Consider the following 22,237-nt stretch of genomic DNA (forward strand, 5'->3'; position numbering starts at 1 on the left):
TCACTGCGTTTGCCAGGCTGACTGGCCCACAAGCTTTCAGCGATTCCTTGTCTGTGCCTTCCATCTCCCTGTGCCTGGCTTTATGTGGATTCTAGTGATCCATAATTGGGTTCTCACACTTGTAAGGAAAATGTTCTACCTACTGGCCTATCTCTCTAGCCCCTAAAGTCTCTCAATATGGAGTTTTCAGGAATCTGAGGGCTTATGCACTGACAGTTCGTAAAAATGAACCAGAAAACTGAGCTTAGGTAGCCATATTAACATCCCATATGTGTCTGGAAGGGGGCCAGGCTTGGGGTCCACACCCTGGACCCAGAGCAGGCACTGAAGGATGAACTAATGGAAAAAGCTGCAGAGATTTGGGTAAGAACAGAAAGAGAGGACTCAGGAGAGTAAGTTAAGAAGACACAATCACTTACCAGGGTGATTAAGGAAGTTCTAATTAAAAGGACTCTGTAATTAGAAGTGCCTTGGAGATGGTTTATCGAGAGAGAAATCTGGACTGTTAACAGAGCTGACCACAGGCAGGAATTCAATGGAGTGAATACCAAGTGCACTCATTGAAAGGCAAGTCATAGACTAGAGAAAAGAAAGAAAAGGAAATATAATTGGAGGATTAAAAATAGCACTAATGGGGAGAGGATCCAAAAGTCCCATCCTTAGTTGAGGAGCTCTTGGTAGCTGTGGCTGTTGAGGGAAAGAGCATTAGTTGGCTTTGTAGTTGTTGCTAATGACAGGTTGCTCACACCCCAGTGGGTGACCCCACACCCATGCACATACTTAACTGACAAATATGGACTGTAAAGGAGATGTGTTATGAGGTTCTGAGAATAGCTGGAAGGAGGTAGGAGGTGGTAAATATAATCAAAATATATTGAACACATGTATAGAATTTTCAGTCAATAAAACATTAACAAAAGGAACAAAACCTTTAGAAGTAAATTTAACAAAAAAATGAAAGGATTTTCATACTGAAAAAGTTCAATTCTACTGTTGTGTCTTAGCAAATGGTGACACTCTACCAAGAAAGGTGGAGTACAAAACTGTGAGCTTCCTTGTTTAAACAAAGAGAAGCCTTTTTGTCTGATGTTCTTTGACTACTAGAAGAGACGGAAGGCCTGGAAACTCATTGAATCCAGTCATGTCTTGAGACAGAATGCAGCTTGCTCACTGCCAACTCTAAGGAGGGAGAGGGTGAGATAACAGAGATGTATGCAGTGCATTTCCCATGAGAGTCTAAGAGCCAGATGAGGTGTTCTACCACTGCCTCCTACAGAGAAAGAATTGATTGTGTGACAGAGACCAGAGCATCCACCAACAGTCCTCAGTTTACCCAAAGAAAAAGAAAGGAGGTGAGGAGTGTCAATCATTCTAAACTGAATGCATTCTTAGGAAACAAAACAGCAAGTCAATCCTCCAGGGAAGAAGTCTTCCCCAAGAGTGGCTGCTGCTCACAAGCATTTATTTATCTTATTAAATTGAGTTGGGCCTGGAATGCTGGCTCAGCAGTTTTTGTTTGTTTTGTCATCTATCTATCTATCTATCTATCTATCTATCTATCTATCTATCTATCTGTCTGTCTGTCTGTCTGTCTGTCTGTCTGTCTATCTATCTGTCTATCTATCTATCTATCTATCTATCTAGAGGCAGGGTTTCTCTGTGTAACAGCTCTGACTGTCCTGGAACTCCCTTTGTAGACCAGACAGGCCTTGAACTCACAGAGATTCGCCTGCTTCTGCCTCCCAAGTGCTGGGAATATAGGCATGAGTCACCACCACCCAGCAATAGCTCAGCAGTTAAGAGTGCTTGCTGCTCTTGCAGAGAATTGGACAGGACCCACCTGTGGATGTAATTTTCTGTCCAGCCAGTTGGCCCCCAAATAATCACACAGAGACTTATTATTAACTATAAATGCTTGGCCAATAACTTAGACTTGTTTCTCACTAGCTCTTATAACTTAAATTAACCCATTTCTATTAATTTACTTGCTGTCACGTGGCTCATGGTTTGTTACCTTATCTTGTACACATCCTGCTTCTTCTGCATCTGACTGGTGCCTCCACCCTTCATCATCACAGCAAGCTCTCTCTCCCAGTGAACAACTCCTAACTTGTTCCTGCCTAACTATTGGACATTTAGCTCTTTATTACACCAACGATAGCAACACATCTTCACAGTGTACAAAAGATTGTTCCACAACACCCATCTGTGTTGGGTGGCTCACAACTACCTGTAACTCCAGATCCAGGGCATCTGACACACTATTCTGCCTTCCACAGTCATATACCCACATATTTGTGCAAACATGTGTATGTACACACAATAATAGAATAAAATCTTAAAAAATAAAAACCTGAATAGAAATTCATCATGGAAGTATCTCATGCCTTGTAAAAATACTCATACTCTGATATATCACTGAGGTCACTGCTTCACATCTTGTCTTTCTTGGTAGTAAGTGCTATAAACTGTGTAATTCCTGGGCTCGCCATGGTGGAGACATACCAGATACTACAATATTGAAGTAGGCCTGTAATACTTAGTCAACACCCACTATATGAGCAGAGAACTCTCTGCCCAGGTTTCTCCTTTCTTCCCCTAGGACATGCCCTGACTGAAAGTCATTACTTGGCATAGCAAGGTCTCTGTTTCTAAGCTATGGCTTTGCTCCAGCCTACCTTGTCCAATTCATTAAATATTCAGAATTTGTTCTGGTCTGATTTGATACCTTTGGTCATGATAAAACACTCTGACAGAAAAGCAGCATTGGGGAGGGAAGGATTTATTTGGCTTCTACTTCCAGGTCTATCATTTAGGGGAAGTTGGGAATTCAAGCGTGAACTTGGGTCAGAAACCATGAAAAAATGCTACTTGCTGGCTCTTTCTGGCTAAGGCTTAGCTATCCTTCTTAATATAGTCCAGGTCTGCTTTCCCGGGGAATGGTGCATTGAGCTATCTCATACCAATCAGGAATCAAGGCAATCCCTTACAAACATACCTATAGTCTGATCTGGGCAGTCCCTCAATTGAGACTCACCTTTCAGGTGACAGAAGGCTGTGTCAAATTGACAGGTAAACCTAAATAGGCCACAGACCTTTTTTCTTTTTTTTTTTCCTCTCAAGTGTTCTATGTAGAGCCTTGTCTGCCATGATGAGTAACTCCTCAGGCAAGAACTCAGTTCTGACATTGTAACACTTAGAGGAAGCCCTGGGATGGAAGAGGGTCAGAGAAGGCCATGCTCTTGCTCTATACATCAGTCCTTAAAGTTTCCTCTGGCTTCACAGTGAAGTATCCAGTACTGGCCTAACCCTGTCTGTGTCTCTCTCTAGATTGATAGTACATTTTAAATGATTTTCTTTCCTCTGAGCCACTTTATTTTGGCTGTGTGTGTGTGTGTGTGTGTGTGTGTGTGTGTGTGTGTGTGTGTATGTGTATGTGGTGGGGGTGCATTTACATGTTTATGTGTTTGAACGCCAGAGACCAATCTCAGTCTTCATTCTTGAGGTGCCATCCACTTGTTTTTGGAGATAGGGTCTCTTACTGGCCTGGAACATTGCCAGGTAGGCTAATGTGGCTAACCAGCAAGGCCCAGGGACCTGACTGCCAGCCCCTCCCCAGCACGGAGATTGCAAACACTTGCTATCATGCCTGGTTTTCAATGTAATTTTGGGGGATTGACTTTAGTTCCTTATGCTTGCAAGGCAAGCACTTTACCACCAAGATATCTACACAGGCCATATCTCTTCTTCCATTTCGTTGGATTCCAGGCACAATAGATCTGCTTGAAAACTGTTTTTCTGTTCAAGAACTAAAACCCCCAGACAACAGAGAGCCTCACAGAACAGACAACAAGCAAGATCCCTGCCAAGTGGGCACAGTTGTCCTATGATAGCTAAGCAGCAGTAATCACCTCTCATGATAGGACCAATTGTCATACCAATTGTCTGGTAGACCTAGTGACACATGGTCTACCAGACGACAGCCTAATCATAGCTGTTTGCTGTAACAGCTACATCTACATACCTACATACCCCATGTCTTTGTTCTCCTCCTCTATAAAAACCTCAAAATTCCTGCCAGTCCCTGAAAGACAGGGCTGGAGTCACTGAGCCTTTTTCGCAATTCTTCATGTGGTCACCCTCACTGAACTCCATCTCTGCTCTTCACCACGACTCTGTGATTGACATTGGGATGGAACCTGAGCCTAGTCATTTGAAATTCTTTTTTTTAAAAAATGATGTGTGTGTGTGTGTGTGTGTGTGTGTGTGTGTGTGTGTGTGTGTGTGTGTCCATGTGTGTGTGCGCATGTGCCTGCAGAAACCAGAAGAGGGCTTTGAATCCCCTGGAGTTTGAGTTACAGGTGTTGTGAGCCATTAGTTGTGTGTGTGGAGAAGAAACCAGGGTGCTTTGCAAAAGCAGTAAATGCTTTTACCTTGGAGCCCTTTACCACTCTCCAGCCCCTGTTGGAACTCTTGAATTGGAATTTTTGTCCCTAAAACTCCAGTAACCAAAATATAAATGAGAATTTTGGAGGAGGCAAGTATAAAGCAAAATTTAAACTCACTAAGAAAAAAATTGAAAAAAAAAATGAAGTTTGAGTTGCTCGTGTTCTACACAGCAGATCCCAAACTTTCTGACTCTACAGACAAGCTCCCAGAATGGGACATGTTTGATGTATGTATATGTGTGTGTGTGTGTGTGTGTGTGTGTGTGTGTGTGTGTGTGTATGTGTGCCTGTCTGTCTGTATATATGTTTGTATATACATATATATATTTATACACATATGTGTATGTATATATGTATGTATATATGTGTATGTATGTATTGTGTATGTATGTATATATGTATGCATGTGTATGTATATATGTATGTAACTGTCTATCTATCTATCTATCTATCTATCTATCTATCTATCTATCATCTATCTATCTATCTATCTATCTATCTGTCTGTCTATCTATCTATCTACCTATCTATCTCTTCTTCTTTTTATTCTCATTCTTTTCTTCTCAATGTCTCTGATTCTCTGAGAATCTTTTCTGAATCTCTGGTTCTTACCAGTCTGTCCCAGGCTTGCTAGTCTCTCTTGGTAGAATAGGGAGCCATCCTCCAGCTTCAGCTCCTTGGCCCCCTCCACAGATACATTTAGTAAGGCTGTAGCTAAATAGTAAATAGAAATGTCACTGGAAATTCTGTACAAAAGCAATGAATACCTGCTAATCAAAAGTAAAAAAAAGCACAAAATAAAATAAAATCCTTAAGTGTAAATCTAATAATATCAGAGACATTTCTATGATGAAAAGTACAGAAGACAGGGAGATTCTCAATGAAGATATAAATGAGGAGAAATATACTGTGTGTGTATAGTGAAAAGTACAATATGTTTAAGATGTAAGTTCTCACAAACTGGTCTATAGATTCAATGCTATTCCAATTAAAACCCATTAGAATTGTTTCTGATATTAATACGATAATTTTTAAAATTTATATGAAAAGAGAAAGAGCCAATGATAACTAAAGTAGTATTGAGAAGAAATAAAGTTAGAGGACACATATCCTCGACTCTAAGACTTAGAGGGCTTTCAACTGTAATATAACTGCATGATTCAAGACAGGGAAGTGGGGTAGGAAGACTGGGGAGACACATAAATGGAACTGAATAGAAAGTGCAGAAATAGACACTTAGAAATAGGGTCACATTGATTTTTGACAAAGGTTTAAAGGAAATTCAAGGGAGAAAGAAAGTTTTCTCTTTTTTCCTTCCCAAGAAATTATATTGGAACAACCAGGGAAGCAGATATAGAGGAAAAACCCTAAGGCTATAATTCAGACCTGTGCAAAATTAATTCAAAATGGATTAGGAGTATAAATGAAAGTATAAAACTGTAAAACCTTTTGAATAAAACATAAGAGAAAAATCTTTGTGAACTTAGGTTAGGGAAAGAGTTCTGAGATAAAACCACCAAAATTATAACTCATAAAATAAAAACTGATAATTTTGACATCATTAAGGTAACACATTCTTGCTCTGCAAAGATACTTGTTAAGTAATGAGAAACGTAAATTACTTAGAAACTAAATGGAACGTGTGTTTTCCTTATCTGATTTAGTGAAATAATTTACAGAAAGAATGTGTGTGTGTGTGTGTGTGTGTGTGTGTGTGTGTGTGTATACATGTATGCACATATGTGTGTAAGTGTGCTAGCCTGAACACATGCGCCATGCAGAGGCCAGAGGTCAAATTTAAGTATCTTTCTCTACTTCTCTCTTCTCTTCTTGTTGAGGTAGAGTCTCTCCCTGACCCTGGAGTTTTCCTTTTCAGCTAGACTGGCTGGGTAGAGAGTTCCTAGGATCCACTCGCCCCTGCCTCCCAGCACTGGTGTTGCAGCTGTGTGCTACTACAGCTGGCATTTACATGGGCACTGAGGATCTGAATTCAGGTTCTCAAGCTTGCACAGGAAGCACTCCTTTAGTAAATGGGGCCAACTCCCCAATCACTTCACTTTTTGAGACAGGGACTCTCAGTGAACCTCAAGCAAACTCATTTGGCTAGACTACCTGGATAATGATCCCCAGGGGTCCCCTGAGTTGTGTCCTCTTAACACTCATATTCTAGGCTTGTGCTGTACCCTGCTCTTTATGTGGGTGTTAGGAATGGAAATCAAGTCCTCCTGTTTGTATGGCAAGAATGCTAGCCACTGATCCCTCTCCCCAGCCCCAAGACGAATGCTTTGAAATGTTAGCAATTAAAAATAAAATCAAACACAAATCTACATGCTCTTGGCTATGAAGCAATTTAAATTACAAAATAACGATTAAAACGTAGAAAGTGATGCAAAGAAAATAGCAAGACTAAAAGACAGGTCAAATGAATTAGGCACTCCCCATTTAAACCAGTGTCTTATACTCAGTGAGAATAACATTGTGGAAATATGCTCATTACTATGGATGGATGATTAAAACATACAATTAAATGAAAAAAGGCAATTATAAAAACAAATACACTAAATCATATTTCCTTATTTTAAGAAGAAGGTTAACATTAGCATCCAGGGCCATGTCGGAAAAACAAATTACCCAGCCTTCCAGAATGACTTCTGGGTTCTGGGATTTGAAGTATGTAGATTCTTTCTTAATAGTGTTTTGTTCTATATTCAGTTCTTTGTACTTAAGTTATCTTATCACAAAGAAGATTAAAGTACATGCATATATTTTAGGAAGTTTCTACAGTAGTAGGTCTTCACATGGCTTTATCAAGAGGACTTTAGTAATAGTTATCTCTCCCTATTCCCTCTTTTCTTCTCCCAACTTGATACCACATGCTAGCAAGAAGAAGTCCTCCAGTACCAGGAATTGGTTACCTCTTTTGAATTGTTGGCTTGTGTGCTTCCCTAGATTCCCAAGCATTGGAGGCTATTGCCAATACTCTTGGTGATCCTTCAGAATCCTACAGGAAGACTGTATTGCTAATACACCTGAATCACAACATGCAGAAATCAAGCCCATACTCATTTGGAATCTTCATCCATATTGACTAACTTTTATAATGTTAGAAGATGCTATATGCATTACTAGAGGAGAAGACCCGTCATCAACTTAATTCATCTTTGAACTCTGGGAGCTGCAATAATGATTGATCTGATAAAATATGCCCACTGGCCCAATAGTCACACAATTGTTATGGGAGTAACCAACTGACCTGGAATAACAGATTGTTCTTCAGTAATATGTTCCTGAGAGGATCAGGAAGAAATAAAGAAGATAGGAAACCCAGGGTCAGGAGGTCTTGTGCAAGCTATGTCTTATGCCAAGGAAGTTTATTGAGCATCTTTTATACTATTTGTATGGGAAGACCGGGACAGAGTCAGTGGAAAGACAAATAATGTTGGCAAAGAAAGCATGGGGTACCTCATAAACAGCTGCCTTAGGACTGGTAACCAAACCCAGGGGAAGAGCTGAGTTCCCAGTAACTACAACCATAACTTCTTTGAGACCCTGACCCTAGCCCCAGAATGGACATTGCCAAGTCTGCCCTTGGGCAAGGACAACATAGAACTAATGTTCCCCTTGTCCTTTCATCAGGACTTCTGAGAAAGCCTTGGATCAGTCTGGTTCCCACCAACCATCTATTTTCTAAGGCCTTCTCTGTGAGCCAGACCCCATACCTTGTGCTGTTAACAGGACCAAGAACTTGTGACCAGATAGGTCATAGGTCCTAGAAGAGAACATAGCACTATTATTTTGCTAAATGAACATACAAATAAAATGACTCCTAATGACTTATGCTGTATCTATAGGTCAATGCATCCCTCAACCCTTACCAGAGAATCTTGCAATATGTGGCAATTAATAGAGAATACTCAACTTCTGCATGTTCAGAGAATAAGACACCATACAGTGTTCAGCTCTAAATGGCATGTATATACCATATATGTCCCTTCTAAGCTCAAGTTTCTTTATGGGAGAGGAGGTGGAAAGATAAAAGTGAGAGGTAGTGGAAAACTTCAAGAAACAGTGTTTGCTAGACACAAAAGGGCAGTTGCCCATATAAGCTCACATTGATTGTAAAAGCATGCCCAAGACCTATGCATGCTCAAGCCAGGAAATATCCCAGCATTTATGGGAGTGTGGTATAAATTCCTAATTACAGTTAAAGAGCAATTTGGAATTTGATAGCTGCTGATACAGGAAAAGTCAGTTTGCTTTAATAGTATAATTCCCTGTAGGTCAACCACACTCCAGAGGAGACTCCATTCCTAAGAGTGGTTGCAAAGCACAAACTGGATTTGATGGGTTAAAAAAAAAGTTAAAATGGAAAAAAAAAAAGAAACTCCCAAAGTAGGGTAGTTTGGTAGGTAAGGGCAGAAAATGTGAATCTGGGAGACATTGGGGGTGAAGATGACCAAAACATGTATGACATTCTCAAAAAATTAATGAAAATGTCCTTTTTTAAAAAAGAAGCCTAAATTATAGGGAAAACAAAGTATTTTTAATGCCATAAAGAATCGATGAGGGGACTGAAGAGACAGCCCAGTAGTTAAGGGTGCGTGGTGATCTTCCAGAGGACTTGATTTCAGTTCCTAGCACCCATATTGAGCAGATCACAAGCACCTGTAACTCCAGCTCCAGATGATTTGATACCCTATTCTGGCCTCCCAGGTACCTGCACACATGTGACACACAGAAACAGACACTCACACAGACACAGACACAGACACACAGACACACAGACACACACACACACACACACACACACACACGCATACACAAATAAAAAAGTACAAAAAGGAATTCATGCAATTATAATAATAAATTATGCTTTAAGTAAGAAGAAGAAACAATATGAAAGAACTGTATATTAGAAGGAAAAATATAATCAGATTTAAAAAGCAGAATAGATTACAACAGATTAAGTTTTAAGTTTGGCTATATTATTTAAGAGCCAAATAACTGCAGATAAGTTGCTTAAATGATTATAATCTTAGTCTCATATATAATAAAATGGCTGGAGCCTTCTCTCAGGGTAATTAAATGAAAAATTGTATTAATATAACTTGAAAGTTTTCTCAGTGCAGTAAATGCTTCTAAAAAACTCAAGTGGGTTAGTTAGTCTGCTGTTGCTATGACAGAGTACTCTGACCAAAAAAAAAAAACAACAAAAAACAAACAACTAGAGGAGAAATGTTTCATTAATAAAAATGGACAGAGTCAGAGGGCACAGTCGTGGTGGGGAGGGCATTGCAGCAGGCGTATGAAGCTGGCCTGGCAGTCAGGGAATAGACTGATCACCTTTCACTCCATTGACACTCAGGAAGCAGAGAGTGAACACGGAAGTGTGACCAGGCTAAAAATCCTCAAAATCTGCGCTGGAGAGACAGCTCAGCTGTTAAGAGTGCACACTCCTGTTGGGGAATATCTGAGTTCATCATGGCGCTACCACATCAGGTAGCTCAGAACATCCTTAACTCCACCTCCAGGGGATCTGATGCCTCTGACCTCCATGGACCCTGACACTCACATGTATAGAGCTACACACAGACTCTACCGACAAAGTAGAAAAATAGTACGATAAAATCTTAAAAAAAAACAAAACAAGTAGTAGTCAGTCTTGAAATCATGTACATACAAGCAACACTAACTGGAACCAGCGGGTTGTTTCTGCACACATATATGTAACAGTCTCATATACACTAAAACATATTTAAAACAAATGACACAAACTAATAAAAACACAAATGCCAAAGTTCCCTGCACTTATATCACTTGCAATCTCTAGCCTTGATGCTCAATGTTGTGTGAGAATCAAGGACATGTCTAGGTGCTCGTTAGAAAGTCAAAGTCTTGCCGGGCAGTGGTGGTGCATGCCTTTAATCCCAGCACCCGGGAGGCAGAGGCAGGTGGATATATCTATGAGTTCCAGGCCAGCCTGGGCTACATAGTGAGTTCCAGGAAAGGCTCCAAAGTTACACAGAGAAACCCTGTGTCAAAAAAAACAAAACCAAACCAAAACAAGAAAGTCAAAGTCTTGGCCTTCCTAGACCTACTGAACAGAAATGCATATGGGAAACATACTAGATTCATATGGTCATTAAACAATTTCATACCAATCAAGAATAACATCTTGTGTTTTACTAGTCTGCTGAGAAGCATTTGGACTGCCAGTCATTTGTGAAAATTGAGGCATTTTATAAGGACATAGGACTGGTATGATAGCTATCCCACCTCTGGTTAGAATGACTAAGGACTATACATTTCAATCTCAAATTTAAGTAGAAGTTAATGTGTAGCTAGAAATTTTCCTGTGCCCACCTGACTCCCATGGCCTCACAGTCCCACAGCCGCTCAGACCCAAATGAATACACAGAGGCTTATATTAATTACGAACTGTATGGCCTATTGGCTCAGGTTTCTCGCTAGCTAGATCTTACATCTTAAATTAACCCATTTCTATAAATCTATACTTTGCCACATGGCTTGTGGCTTACTAGTAACTTTACATCTTGCTTCTCTTGGTGACAGCTGGCAGTGCCTCCCTCTTCTGCCTTTCTCCTTCCTCCTCTCTAGTTAGAATGTCCCACCTAACCCTATTATGCCTCACCATTGGCCAAACAGCTTTATTTATCAATCAATTAGAGCAACATATTTTCACAGCATACAAAAAGACACTCCCATCGGTAATGAATGTGACATTATTCAATATAACTACCAAATATGCCCACACATACCCAAAACATCTGAAAAAGAGCCAATTATCACTAACTATGAAATATTTCAGAAAACAGTGATAGCTTACACCTGTAATCCCAGCATTTGGAGAATGAGGCAGGAGGATCACTGTAGGTTCAAGGTCAGCTTGTGCTACCGAGCGACTTTCAGGAGAGCCTGGATGACATAGTAAGACATTGTCTCAAATATATGAATAAATAGATGCCTATTGAAGGAGATACATTCTGGAAGATAGAAAAGTATGAGGTACCAGGAACCCATCTCCTCACAGAGACAATTACATTGGTCAGATCTATTTGTTGCAAACAGTTTGGATTCTGAAATCTATTTACTGAAGGTTCATAACTTTTATAAGAAAGTTGTTTAGGTAAATCATGATCAATTTCAGTTTCCACCAGCTACCCACATGTTAGCCCTCAGCCTACGACAGGTATCTGCACATATATTCTGGAAGAAGCTGGTTAAAGGTTACAGGAGTAAGTGTGAACAAATAGGAGTTTGCCTTCCAAGTGTCAGGGATCTAGCATCTTGAGAACTTGTTGCTACATCATATCCTAGAGGCACAAAGAAGCCGGAGGCCCCACTGTTGTGGCATCTCCCACACATGTACAAACTACTCTCTAATTGGATGATGTTTCTTACAAGGTTTTACTTTACATGTGGCTCTCCTTCATTTTTCTCTTTGTCTGCTTTGAGGAACTGTCAAAGACTAGGCTATTCCAATGCAGCTGCATATACACGGAGAGTTAGAGATTGGTACTCATGCTGAAGGGAAGGGTTGGACTTGGGGAGACCAGAGAAGACCTCAGTTTACAACTCAAGCTGATTCCTGGCATAGAAACAGCCTATAAAAACAATGAATAAAAATAAAAATAATAGCAGCAAGCTCTAAAGAAGAGGAAAATGTAACTTTTATGAGTTACAATAAAGTTAGATTCAAATGTCCTGCTCTCATTCACAATAAAAAATAAGTACAAGAGAAAAAAGAAAAACAGGACTCACTGAAATGAAAAAAATCACCTCTTAGAATGACCCTATGACCTATCTGATAGATAGAGATCTAAAGACTTTTAATTATTTTTTCAGGTTGATGAAGTGATGAAGTTCCTGAGGAGGCCAGGAACTGCCATTGATGAAAGCACAGCCCAAGGTTATGAAGATCCTCTGGTAGGAGTTTGAGATGCCAGGACTGTAGGATAACTACCAAGAACAGCAGGTGTGGTGTGGAACTGGCCTGACTTTAGCAGACAGTCTGTGTGTGCTATTGATGGCAGAGCCGGAGAGATGGAGCTGCACAAGCTCCTTTGAAACCTACACGATCGTGAGTAAGTTACTGATGTATTTGAGCTACCCAGCTGGACTTTGGTTTTGCTTAAATGTGCTTGTTTTTGTATCTCAGTTCTCTCTTGAAACAAGAAATCATTTAACTTGCTGTTGATTTCATAGAAGCCCACAGTTAAGAAACTTTGGATATTTTAAAAATACTTTGGAATTTTCAAGTGTTCACATTTTTTTTAAAAAAACTGTGTATTGTTTAAAGTTGTATTCTGAAATATTATTATGAAGTCTTGGGGTTTAAAAAAAAACAAAGGAGGGGCTGGAGAGATGGCTCAGAGGTTAAGAGCACTGACTGCTCTTCCAGAGGTCCTGAGTTCAATTCCCAGCAACCACATGGTGGCTCACAACCATCTATGATGAGATCTGGCGCCCTCTTCTGACCTGCGGTCATACATGCTGTATACATAATAAATAAATAAATCTTTAAAAAAAAAAAAAAAAAAAAAAGGAATGCTTATAGTTCAATAGTGTTGTGTTTCTGTGTCAATCCAACAGGGGTCAACTGTTTTTTTTTTTTGTTTGTTTGTTTGTTTTTGTTTTTTGAGACAGGGTTTCTCTGTGTAGCTTTGGAGCCTGTCCTGGATCTCACAATTGTACCGGTTAGTTTTTGTTAATCTGACACAAACTGGAGTCACCTGGGAAAAGGCAACCTTAACTGAAGAGTTGCCCCCATTGGATTGCTCTTTGGACATGTCTGTTGGGCAGTTTTAATTTAAATGTTTAGTATGGTAGGGCCCAGCCACTGTGGGTAGTGTTACCCTTGGGCAGGTGATTTTGGGTTGTACAAGAAAGTAAGTTGAGCACGCCAAGGAAGGCAAGGCAATAAGCAGCATTCTTCTGTTGTTTCTTCTTCAGTTCCCGCCTTCACTTCCTTCAGTGAGGAACTGTAACTGTTAGTCAAACAAACCCACTCTTCTCAAAGTGGCTTTTTGGTACAGAAACAATCTGAGGAAGGGGTTTATTTCATCATACTTGCTACAGTCTGTCATCAAGGGACAGCAGGGCAAGAACTCAAGGCAGGAACTGAAACAGAAATCACAGAAGGACAATGCTTGTTGGCTTGTTTCCTGTCTTTCTCAGCTACCTTTCTTACGTAGTCCAGACCTAATGGCCCAGGGATATCACTGTTCATGGTGGCAAGGGATCTCCTATAACAATTAGAAATCAAAAAGTGCTGCACACGTGTGCTTGTGGGCCAGTCTGATAGTGGCAGTTCATCAGTTGAGGTTCCTTTCTTCCCAGGTGACTTAGGTTTGAGTAAAGTTGACAACTGGAGCTAACTATGATGTCTTTGTTAGAGTTTCTACTGCTGTGAAGAGACATCATGACCATGGCAACTCTTATAAAGGAAATCATTTCTTTGGGTGGCTTACAATTTCAGAGATTCAATCCATTATCATCATGGTGGGATATGGCGGCATGGAGGCAGACATGGTGCTGGAGCTGAGAGTTTTACATTTTGTCTGCAGGCATCAGGAAGTGAACTGTATCAGTGGGAGTGGCTTGAACATATATGAAACTTCAAAGGCCACATCCACAGTGACACACTTCTTCCAACAAGACCACACCTACTCCAAAAGGTCACACCTCCTAATAGTGTCACTCCCTTTGGGGGTCCTCTTCTTTCAAAGCACCACATTCTATGCCCTGGCCCCCAAAGGCTTATTGCCATATCATAAAGCAAAATTGCATTCAGTCCAACTTCAAAAGTCCCCATAGTCTATAACAGTCTCAAACTTATTTAAAAGTACAAATTTCAAAGTCTCTTCTGAGATTCATTCACATAATCTCTTAATTGTAATTCCCTGTAAAATCAAAAGAAAAAAGCAGGTCACATACTCCCAACATATAATGGCACAGGATATACATCACTGTTCCAAAACATAGGGAATGGAGCATAATAAAGAAATACTGGACCAAGCAAGACCAAAAACCAGCTGGGCAAACTCCAAACTCTGCTTCTCCCTGTCTGATGTCAAAGCACTTTTCAGATCTTCAACTCCTTTTAACTTTTTTTGAATGAAACACTGTTCTTTGCCTTGGGCTGGTTCCAATCCCTATTAGCAGTTTTCCTCAGAAAGTATCCCACGACTCTGGCATCTCCAACATTTTGGGGTCTCTAAGGCAATCCAGGCTTCAATTTCACAGCTTTGTGCAGTGGGCCTCCATTCAGGGACACTCCTGACACATGCCTCAGCAGCTTTCCTTAGTCATGGAGGAATATTCCATAACTCCTTTGTTTTGTCCTTACCTCTAAAGCCAGAACCATGTCACTGAAGCTGCCAAGTTCTGCTGCTTTCTGGGGCTGGAACATGATCCCCTTGTTCAATCATATCTTCACCAGATTTCTTTTGCCCATGTCTAAGCTTGGCTGTCCTGAAACTTGTTCTGTAGGCCAGGCTGTCCTCAAATTCAGAGATCTACCAGCCTCTGCCTCCCATGTGCTGGGATTAAAGTTATGTGCCACCACCTGGTGTAGCTAGAGTTTTCCTGCCTGGCCCACAGTCAGGGCAAATCTCTCTCACCTGCCAGTCCCACAGCCGCTCAGACCTGACCAACTAAACACAGAGACTTATATTGGTTACAGACTGTATGGCCGTGGCAGGCTTCTTGCTAACTGTTCTTACAGCTTAAATTAATCCATTTCCATTAATCCATACCTTGCCACATGGCTCGTGGCTTACCGGCATCTTCACATGCTGTTTCTCATCGTGGCAGCTGGCAGTGTCTCTCTGACTCAGCCTTCCACTTCCCAGCTTTATTCTCCTCCTTGTCCCGCCTATACTTCCTGCCTAGCCAATGGCCAATCAGTGATTTATTTATTGACCAATCAGCGACACACTTGACATACGGAACATCCTACAGCAACCTGGCTCTAAGCTTTTCTTTAATTGCTTTTCACAAGTTGGAAACTTAGCTGGATGGAATCTTGCCCTGAGGTCACCACTCCCCTTTTTTCATTCTTAATCTTTTATCTCCTTGAACATAGGACTTAGCCATTCCACTTTCTGATGCTCTTTTTCTCCTCAAATATTTTTCCTTCTCAGCTTGCTCTTTTTCATTATATATCTTCCTTAGAGTTAACACTAGTAACCACACACTAGAGTCTATACTAGGCTATTTTGATATTTCCTCTTTCAAGGGAATTAGTCTAAAACTCTTCACTTTAGCCTCAGGCAAACTTTTTGGATCTGGGGAAAAAGCAGTCACATTCTTCACCAAAATGACCCAAGAATAATTTTTAGGTAGCATATTGAAAAATTTCTCTGAAACCTCTTGAACCAGGCCCCCAACAGTTCAAACAACCCTTAGCACCATTGCCTTCCAGGCTCCTAGTAGTATGGCCCATTAAGCAGTGCTTAAAGCATTCCACTGCTTTCCTAACTCAAGTACCAAATTCCAAATTCCTCCAAGCAAAAACATGGGAAAGCCCATCACAACAATATCCCAGTCCCTGGTACTAACTTCTGTCTTAGCTAGGGTTTCTATTGCTATGAAGAGACACCATGACCAAGGCAACTCTTACAAAGGAACACATTTCATTGGGCAGCTTACAGTTTCAGAGGTTTAGTCCATTATCATCATGGTGAAACACAGTGGCATGCAGGCAGACATGGTGTTGGATATGCAGGCAACAGTAAGTGAATTGTGTCACTGGGAGTGTCTTGAGCATATATGAGACCTCAAGCTTGGGAGGTTGTTATTTGCTGTTGTTCACGTGCTTTTGCTTTGATTTCATGGAGCTATCAATCTATGTACACTATATATGTGTCTGTTACATTTGCATGTACATTACACACGTGTGCCCATGAATGCAGAGGTAAGAGATCAACTGACCTTCAGAAGCTACTTTGTTTGTAAAAGAAAGGCTCTTTCACTGCCCTGGGCTTCACTAGTTCAGTTGGTTGGCTGAGCAGTGAGGACCAGGGATCTGTCTGTCACTGCCTCCCCTGTGCTGGGTTTATTTGCAAATGCCACCATGCCTGGCACTTTCCCATGGGTTCTGATGATTGAACTCAGGTCCTGATGTTTGTACAGTAAGCATTTTATCAACTGAGCCATCTCTCCAGTTCCTAGTCTATAAGGCTCAATAACATGATCAAAGTTACCCTAGGGTGATACTAACTACAAAAACAAAATACCCAGGATGCTGCTCCTTAGTTGGAGCTGGCCATGGTGCTGGGAAATTATGACCAGTTCCCCAAAGAAGAATGCCATAAACACCACAGACTGTAAAGCAAGGTTCTTTGCTACATATGATCAAAGAAAACAAATTTAACACTCTATCCAGATGGTACTGGAACCAATTCAAATCAGGTTGAATACAAAACGCTCCACAAAAAGTAATTGTGAAGTACTTTGTAGGTTGTTCAGTTTGGCACACACACACACACACACACACACACACACACACACACACACACACTGTCGCTGGAACAGAACCTAAAATTCATGGTAAGGGTTGTTTCTCTCCCTTGAGATTTTTAAGGTCTTGTTCTCTACTGAAATGCCATTTGGTTAACTTCATTTAACCATCCAACAAGTCATTAGGGCTAGAGCAATCTCACATGCCCAGGATTCCTTGTTCAGAGATAACAAAAGCAGCTGTTGTTCTCTCCCCAGCCCAACACGGATCAGAAACCTGGCATCTTTCTCTCCTGTTCCTTGTAGACTGAGTGGAAGTGCCTTAGAACTCAAAACCTTATTCTACCTGCCCATGTTGTATTGGACACCAGCCACAACTATGACTTTTTCAGCCAACCTTTGAGGGACTGTGGCTCTGTGCTGATAGGGACTTCAGAAGTTCTTAATACCTTGTGCTTATCTGTTTCCCTTTCAAATCCCAAGCACCCTTCCTCTGTGTACTTTGTCTTTATTGTAACTGGCAACTGAAGCTATTTACACCCAGCTCCATCTGCTGGACTTGGGTCCTGCAGGTAGTGTTGTGTTTGATTTCAGATTACCATTTGTTGTGTTGTCAAGAAGGGCTTGTGGGAGGAAGAAAAAGATGCCTGCATGCAAAATGCTCTTTGGTGAAAATTCACAAAGAGCTTGTTTGAAAGTCTGACTGTCTCTCTGATCAGTGTGCTGCGTGTTTCTCTATAATCACAGCAACTCTTTCAGTGACATGCTTGCTAAAAGTCACCTTGAGAGAAACGGTCCATACTAGAATGGCAGCCTCAACCCTGGGCGTTGGAGCCCATCTCCATCATTTCTCATCCCGAAAGGAACCAGAATGAGTAAACTTGTTACTCTGACTGGAAGTATGTCTCTAGACAGATTCTATAGCTCTTTGCCTAATTTGTCATATGCAGAGTACATAAAGTTAACATAAGCTAGGCCAGAAATTCTGTTTTCATGAGTCTGGGTCAAAAAAATGCAGTCTACATACAGAACCCATTTTCAGCACCATATTTGCACATATTTACAGCTACAAGACATTAAAAGCAAGATAAACATTCACCAATTAATTAATAACAAAATGGTAAATGTAGGTAATTTTTAAGGTGAAAAATAGTCACATGGTGAAATAGTGTTCAGTTTCCTTTTAAAAATATTGGTGCGTGTATAATGTTTGTGTGTATAGATACACAGTTGTGTGATAGTGTGCATACATATGTGTGTGAGTTTGTGTGGAGGCCAGTTATAGCCTTCCCTCTGACAACTCCAGGTTGTGTTAAACTGACAGATGAGGCTAACAATCACTCCAACGGATGATCAAATTTGGCAAAGTAGCTGAGAGGTTTTGGTTTATGATCAAAGGAGTTCCCTTGGACAGAGGTTGATAAATATCTATGAACTGTGGAATTGTATTCCAGTATGTTCTCAGAGTAGCAGAGAAAGTCAGTGTATAAAAAGAGAAACAGAGGCACCTGGAGAGATGGCTCACTTGGTTACATGCTTGTCATTCAAGCATGTGGACCTGAGTTTGAGCTGTGTCACCAGCATAACAAGCATACATGATGACTGTATAAGCATGTGGGCCTGATTTTGACCTCCAGAACTCATACTTACAAAATGAGATGCTGTGGCATGTGTCTGTAATCCCAGCATTGCAGAGGCTGATGCAGGAGGATCCCTGAAGCTCATTTCACGTACCAGTGAGCCCCAGGCTTAGTGATAGACTCTGTCATAAGAGACTGGTTGATAAAGACAACAATGTTTATTTCTGCTTGCCCCCACACACAGAGGAAGAAGTGAATAATGTACACTGTCTTTTATTTTGTTTTACTATTTATAAGCAAAAGAGCATACTAATTGAATAGTTCATACTCAGGTGTTTCAAAGGTGAATTGTTTGGGGGATAGTATGAAAAAAGATGATACTTGCCCATGTGCATCAGATTCTGATGTAATTTTAGATTAGTGTTATCCTGATGGATTTTAGAAGAAACTGTAATCTGTTGACAGGTCATTTAGTGAGACAAATTACTGTGGGGAAGGACCTCACCTGTTTTTATGCAAATAACTATGATTATTTTTAATTCAAATTAGAGATAATTATCCATCTTTTCTTCAGTGCTAAAAATTCTAAATTTGATATCCAACTCCTGTTATTTGGTTGCACTTGTGAAGTGTTAGCAAAAATAATGCAAACAATCAAAGGTGACCCTTCATCTGCATGCCACTCCCTACGTGTGTGGCTTGCTGCAATGTTGTGATTTGAATCAGAAATGTAGGAGAATAGCTCATGCATTGAATCCCTAGCTAGTGATAATGTTTGGGACCTTCAGGAGGCAGAGCCTTGCTGTTGGAAGTGGGTCACTGGAGGTGGGGGCTTGAGGTTTTATAGTCTATTACCACTTCCTGTTCACTTTCTATATCAAGACTGCAGTTGCAATTGAACAGCGGCCTCACACTCCCTCCTGCCACCATGCTTTCCTAGTGTGATGGACTGTGTCCCCTTGAACTGTGAGCTAACATAAACCCCCATCTCTTAAGTGGCTTCTTGCAAGGCATTTTATCACAAGAAGGAGAAAAGTAACCAACCAACATAAGCATATTGGCAGATGCTATTTTTCTGCATTAGGTGTTCATTTTGGCTTTGGGTTCCCATTCTTTTCAGCTGCAATGGGAAAAATGTTGCTTTCCACATTTTTGTAGGGCTGTATGGACTAGAAGGATTCCTTCTTCACTTTGCAATTCTGTACTCCTTCACGATCTTCATTCAATCTTCTTTTCCTTTGACAGAAACTACCAGGAATGAGAAGCTCAATTTTGTCTATAGCATCCATTAGTATTACATCAGTATTCCCCCAGAGGTCATCAAGGTTGTACATGCCAGGTACAACCACCAAGATGGTAGTGCATGCATTACCCATAGCAAAGCTGCTCTACCTGGGCATCTAGTAGGACAGCAAGCAGCTGGCCAACTGCATCCGGGAGGTCACCCACTACTGCAATGAGTTCATCAAGACCTACATCTGCCTGTCATCTGCCCACCTGTACCACTGGGTGGAGATGCAGACCAAGATGTACATCACAGGCTTCTGGGGCACAGCTATTAAGCCTCTGGACAGAAGGTGGTAGCAGATCTGGGTGCCGAGGCTGCCATCTTTATCATGGGCAGAGGCTGCCTTGTCCTGGAGTACTGCTGCCACCAGTCACAGCAGAAAAAAAAAAAAAAGGAAGAGAAGCAGGTAGTCTGGATGTTTTGGGGGGTAAGGTATGACACCTGGTGCTGGCACTGGGGGCACTGCAGTTTCAGAGACAATCAAAGCCCATCCTGTGTGCCTAGGAAGATCCTGAAGCTGAGCTGCAGGAGGTGCACACACCAGGTCTGCAATGTCTACTTCACTTCCAAATGCCAGGCAGCATTTTCATCCAAGAAATAGCTAGTTTCTGGGGCCTGGATTTGTCTATGGCCCTATGAGCCCCAACTAGGTCTTCTCCCAAAACCATCCTGTCTGGTCCAGCAGAAGCCATTAGGACCTAGATATACCCATCACATGCAGTCACCCTCTACTGATTGGACCCTGACCTTTCCTGCAGGGAGCAACCCAGCAGAAGAAGGGTTCAGACAGGTTTAGCCCCTCCAACCTCTGACTCATGGCTTTGTCCATAGTGCTTGAGTCCCATCTTGGACTATGTTGAACCTTTAGATCTTGGCCAGCCTGTCACCTTGCTGCTCTGGTAAAGGCAAAAATGGAATGAGGGCTGGTTAGGACCTAGTTAGATAAGGTGCCTGTTCCTCAGAGGAGTGCCTTGTTCCTTGTTGGTAGATGCAAGCCAGCATGAGGCTCACCTTACGTCATCATAGCTTGGTGTCTGCTCCTGTGAAGGAGGAATAATGCAGTTGATACCCATTTTCTCCCTTTATCCAATTCTTTTCTCTGAGGTCCTAAGAGAATCATGTCTACAGAGATTCCCTGACTCATCATCCTGTGGAATTGTCCTCTAGTCCCTTCCGTGGTGGAGATGGATCCAAGCTAGCTCTAATCTGGCCCATCTCAATTGCATTCCACTTCCCTGTTCTCAGAGTCTCTGGTCCTTGTTTCAGGTGGTCCTTTCTTTCCTCTCTTCCTCCCACTCTTCTTCAGAGGCATTTTTTTTTAGGCTCATGGGTAGACTGTCATCCTCTCCCCATTTCCCATGCACATCTGTCTGTACAGCCTCTCACCCCTGGAATCCTGTGTCTTCCCACTATTTATGTTGGTTCTCACTCTAGGGGCATGCCATGTTACCAGGAATGTGATTGCGGGAACTGTTCTCCCACAGTCCTGGAAGCCAACATCCGAGGTGAGAGTTTTGCTGGGGCCACACTTCCTCTTCTGACCACAGAGACTCCGGCTCTTCTGGCCTCTGTGTCTTGTCTTCACCTGGCCTTCTCTTCTTGTTCTATATCTTGCAATGGCAGTTGCCCTAGATTATAAGGCCCATCCTGAAATAGAGGGTAACCATATTCTAAGATCCTTAACTTAATCACATATCTGAAGATCCCTTTTTTAAATAGGGGCACATGGGCAGTTCTAGGGTTAGGACCTATGTTTATCTGTTGGGGACCCACTATTCAGTTCCTTGCCCAATGTATCTTAGGACTATGAAAGGCCCCTGACTACCTTCTATGCCTTTGAGCCATTCAATAATTCAATAACCTTCATTTGGCTTCTCCTTCTCCTTCTCCTTCTTGCTGTGGGATGGTCTGTATGTCAAATGTGTTGCTGATTGGTCAATGAATAAATCACTGATTGGCAGTGGCCAGACAGGAAGTATAGGCGGGACTAACAGAGAGGAAAATTGAGAGAACAGGAAGCTGGGAGAGAGACACTGCCAGCCGCCACGATGACAAACAGCATGTGAAGATGCCGGTAAGCCACAAGCCATGTGGCAAGGTATAGATTAATAGAAATGGATTAATTTAAGCTGTAAGAACAGTTAGCAAGAAGCCTGCCACGGCCATACAGTTTGTAACCAATATAAGTCTCTGTGTTTATTTGGTTGGGTCTGAATGGCTGTGGGACTGGCGGGTGTGAGAGAGTTTGTCCTGACTGTGGGCCAGGCAGGAAAACTCTAGCTACACCTTCTCCTTCTCCTTCTCCTTCTCCTTCTCCTTCTCCTTCTCCTTCTCCTTCTTCTTCTTCTTCTTTGTCTTCTTCCTTTTTTTTTTTCTGGTTGTTGTTTTTTGAGACAGGGTTTCTCTGTGTAGTTTTGGTACCTGTCCTGGATCTCGCT

General features: G+C 41.5%; 1 long non-coding RNA gene and 1 pseudogene across 1 annotated transcript in view; both read left to right on the forward strand.

Annotated features, from left to right (window-relative positions):
- The window catches only part of LOC128109616 (uncharacterized), an 84,550-nt gene that overhangs the window by 44,220 nt on the left and 18,093 nt on the right, over window positions 1-22,237 (forward strand). Inside the window, exon 2 of the long non-coding RNA XR_008217860.1 lies at window positions 12,315-12,553. This is a non-coding gene — a long non-coding RNA (uncharacterized LOC128109616). The remainder of the gene's footprint in view (window positions 1-12,314; window positions 12,554-22,237) is intronic.
- Window positions 19,109-22,076, forward strand: LOC128109615 (optic atrophy 3 protein homolog; annotated as a pseudogene).

This window comes from Peromyscus californicus, unplaced genomic scaffold (assembly GCF_007827085.1).
Source record: "Peromyscus californicus insignis strain IS unplaced genomic scaffold, ASM782708v3 Scaffold_14__1_contigs__length_90479793_seg_2, whole genome shotgun sequence".
Taxonomy (NCBI): Eukaryota; Metazoa; Chordata; class Mammalia; order Rodentia; family Cricetidae; genus Peromyscus; species Peromyscus californicus.